This window comes from Ursus maritimus, assembly GCF_017311325.1.
Source record: "Ursus maritimus isolate PB19 chromosome X unlocalized genomic scaffold, ASM1731132v1 scaffold_X1, whole genome shotgun sequence".
Classification (NCBI taxonomy): Eukaryota; Metazoa; Chordata; class Mammalia; order Carnivora; family Ursidae; genus Ursus; species Ursus maritimus.
In genome coordinates this window covers 118,339,519-118,344,177 of record NW_024423319.1, presented here as the reverse complement: position 1 = coordinate 118,344,177, position 4,659 = coordinate 118,339,519, and positions in this window count along the sequence as shown.

The window sequence follows — 4,659 nt, the reverse complement described above, 5'->3', positions numbered from 1 at the left end:
GAGCAAGTACAAGCAACAGAAGCAAAAATTAGTAAGTGGGTTTACATCAAACTAAGAAGTTTTGCACAGCAAAGTAACAATTAAAATGAAAAGACAACCTCTGCAATGAGAGAAGCTATGTGCAAATTATACATATGATAAGGGATAATATATATATTAAATATGTATTAAGGAACATATAACAAAATATATAATTTGTTAAGGAATATATATGAGGAATATATATAATGAGTTCATACAACTCAACAGCAAACTAACAACAAAAAACCCGTTAAAAAACATTATTGAAAAGTAGTCAAAGGACCCAAACATTTTTGCAAAGAAGAAATATGAATGGCCTGAAGAGGTACCTGAAGAGGAGCTCAATGTCACCAGTTGTCAGGGAAATATAAGTAAAAATGACAATGAATTAACACCTAATATGTTAGGATGGCTACTATTAAAGACAAGAGATATAAGTGTTAGTGAAAGCAACTTTGTGCACTGCTGGTGGGAATGCAAATTTCTGCTACCATTATGGAAAACAGTATGGTGTTCCTCAGGAAGCTGCAAAAAGACCTATCATATGATCTAGCAATCCCAGTTCTGAGTACATACCTGAAGGAAATAAAATAAGAATCTTGAAAAGCTATCTGCACTCTCATTTCACTGATGCATTAGTTATAATATGCAAGATACAGAAACAACCTGTTTAATAAATGTGATATATGTTTAAAATACTGAATATTATTCATTGACAAAAAGAAGGAAATCCAATGACTTACTACAACATAGATGGACAGCATTTTTATGTGGAGTCTTAAAAATTTGAATTCACAGTAACAGTAGAAAGATGGTTGCCAGGGATTGTGGGGTGGAAAAAGTGAGGACTTCCTGGTCAAAGGATACAAAATTTCAATTATAAAATGAATAAGTTCTGGAAATCTCATCTACAGTATTTTGACTATAGTTAACACCACTGTATTCTTTAGCTGAAAGTTGCTAAAGGAGTAGTTTGTTTGTTTTTGGTTTTGGGGTTTTTTAAATCTAGATTCCAGTTGTAAGTGGAATTATATAGCATATCATCATGTCTTTTATTGGCTTGAAAGCAATTTCTTTTTACTGCTGGATAATATGCCATTATCTAGATATAACACAACTGTTTAACATTTCATTTACTAAAGAACATTTTGATTGCTTCCAAGTTTTTCCAACTATGAATAAAGCTGCTATAAATGTCTATTTGTATGTTTTGGGTGAATATAAATTTTTAAATCATTTGGACAAATACTAAGGACCAGGATTGCTAGATGTTATAGTAAGAGTAAAGTTAGTTGTGTAAGAAACTGCTAAACTGTCTTCCAAAGTGGTTGTATACTTTTGCATTCCCGGAAGCAATGCATGAGAATTCCCTATCTTTGGCAGCATTTGGTGTTGTCACTGTTTGGGCATGTGTCTGGTGTTACTGTTTTTAATTTGTAATTCCCTAATGACATATAATACTGAGCAACTCTGCATATACTTGTTTATTATCTGTATATCTTCTTTTGTTATATGTTTGTTCAGAGTTTTGCCCAATTTTAAATTGGGTTGTTCATTCATATAAGTTCTTTGTATATTTCGATAATAATCCTTTATCTGATGCATCTTTTATAAATATTTTCTTCCAGTCTGTGTCTTGTTTTCTCATCCTCTTTACAGTGTCTTTTACAGAACAAAATTTTTCATTTTAATGATGTCCAGAGTAGTAATTTTTTTTCATGGATAAGTTTGCTGTTGTATCTAAAAAGTCATTGTCTCACGGTGCCTAGCTGTTAAGCGGTTAAGCGTTCGGCTCAGGTCATGATCCCAAGGTCCTGGGATTGGCCCTGCATGGGGCTCCCTACTCAGCGGGAAGCCTGCTTCTTCCTCTCCCACTCCCCCTGCTTGTGTTCCCTCTCTCACTGGCTGTCTCTCTCTCTGTCAAATGAATAAATAAAATCTTAAAAAACAACAACAACAACAAAACACATGAAATTTTGAGAGAATACTCATATTTGTACACAAGATTTGAAATGAGGTTTTTTTTTTTTTCCTTTTTAAAATGTGGCTATTGGCAAATTTAAGATCACATATATGGCTTATATTATATTTCTGTTGTACAGTGCAGGTTTGGAAATAGTGTAGAAAGTAATTCTTTTTTTTTTTTTAAGATTTTATTTATTTATTCGACAGAGATAGAGACAGCCAGCGAGAGAGGGAACACAAGCAGGGGGCGTGGGAGAGGAAGAAGCAGGCTCCCAGCAGAGGAGCCTGATGTGGGGCTCAATCCCACAACGCCGGGATCACGCCCTGAGCCGAAGGCAGATGCTTAACCACTGTGCCACCCAGGCGCCCCTAGAAAGTAATTCTTGAAGAAAAAAGAAAAGAATACCTACCTTTAGTTATAACTCTAAGAGGGGAACAAAAGTCTTTGGACATTCTGTGCAAACTCCAAATACAATAGGACAATCAAGTGTTGTCTGGGTATCATGGTATTCATCTGTACTCTGGAGATCACACTAATTCTTCCAGTTTTTCTCTCAGTTGTGTTGGGACCTCAGCAGTCTGTAGAAGAACTAAAGCCAAGAGGTGCCTGGGTGGCACAGTTGGTTGTGTCTGACTCTTGATTTCGGCTCAGGTCATGATGGCTGGGTCATGTGATCGAGCCCAAGGTCAGCCTCTGCACTCAGCATGGGGCGTGCTTGAGATTTTTCTCTCCCTCCTCCACTGACCATCCCACTTGTTCTGTCTCTCTAAAAATCAATCAATCAATCTTAAAAAAAAAAAGGGACTAGATATTTATTTATACTGCAGTTTTTCTGTGTGCTTATCAGCTGTTGCCACTCTAAAGTTATTACAAATGAAGATGCTGAGAACATTCTTGTGGGCGTATGGTGGGCATATGCTTTTAATTCTCTTGTGTACAGCTAGAAATACAAATAATGAGTCATAGATTATGTATATATTTAGTTTTATAACTAATTTGTATTTCTCTGATCACTATGGAAGTTGACATGTTTATTTGACATTCACATGTATTCATTTATGAAGTTACCTGTTCAAATTTGCTGTGCTCACTTTCTATTGAATTGTTTTTACTATTTATTTTAATTGTATTTTATTATCTATTTTATTTATTATTGAGTTGTAGAATTTGCTCATTTGTTCTGGACATTACTCCGTTGTCAGAAATAAGCTTGAAATAATTTTCTCCCAGACTGTGGTGTACCTTTTTACATTTTTAACAAAATCTTGATCAACAGTTCTTATTTTATTCAATAGCTTATTTGCCAATTTTTTCTTCTTGTTGCTTCCAGTGTTCTGACAATACAATTTGTGCATCCGTAAGCCACAAAGATAGTCTCCAGATGTTTTTCTTGGAAACAGTTTTATAGTTTTTGTTTTTACCCTTAGATAAATGAGTTTTTTGAGGTGCCTGGGTGGTTCAGTGGGTTAAGTGTTTGTGTGGACTGGGGTCATGATTTCAGGGTCCTGGGAGTGAGTCCCAGCGTCTGGTTCCCTTCTCAGCAGGGAGTCTCCTTCTCCCTCTTCTTCTGCCACTTCCTCCTGCTTGTTTTCTCTCTTCCTCTCGAAGAGGTGAGTAAAATCTTTTAAAAATGAATTTTTTGCATAGATGTACAAAATGGATCAAAATTCACTTTCTTCTGGGGTACATGGCCAGCTCAGTCAATAGAGTATGAAACTTATGATCTCAGGGTCAGTTCAAGCCCCATGTTGGGATTGGAGATTACTTTTTAAAAAATTCATTTTCTTCCAAGTCAATATCTAGGTTTTCCAGTATTACTTGTTGAAAAGACTGTTTTCTTCACTGATGGCAATTCATAAAAAATCAATTAAGGTTGTAAGTGGGTTCTACTTCAGGGTTCTGTGGTATGTTTAAAAGATCTGTTTTAGGGGTGTCTGGGTGGTGCAGTCGTTAAGCGTCTGCCTTTGGCTCAGGGCGTGATCCCGGCATTACGGGATCGAGCCCCACATCAGGCTCCTCCGCTATGAGCCTGCTTCTTCCTCTCCCACTCCCCCTGCTTGTGTTCCCTCTCTCGCTGGCTGTCTCTATCTCTGTCGAATAAATAAAATCTTAAAAAAAAAGAGATCTGTTTCATATATTTACATGACTATTATAATTTCTTCAGACATGCCTACTAAGTATTTAGCACATTAAAATAAGGAAAAGAGTTGATCATATTTAATATCAAATCATTTTTTAAATAATTTTTTGTAATAATTACCAATATACAATTTCTCCAAACTTGGTTCTGTGGCCTTTAAAACCACTTTTAATTACATGATGATTGTTTTTTACCTGACAAGTAATCTCACACCTCTTGCAGATTTAACTTGCACATTTAGTCTGGCACATTTTTCAGTATAGTATCTTTACAAATTCTAATTATTTAAAAGAACTATTCTTTAGGTTGTTAATAATTACCAATATACAATTTCTCCAAACTTGGTTCTGTGGCCTTTAAAACCACTTTTAATTACATGATGATTGTTTTTTACCTGACAAGTAATCTCACACCTCTTGCAGATTTAACTTGCACATTTAGTCTGGCACATTTTTCAGTATAGTATCTTTACAAATTCTAATTATTTAAAAGAACTATTCTTTAGGTTGAAAATTACATCATTGCCACATTA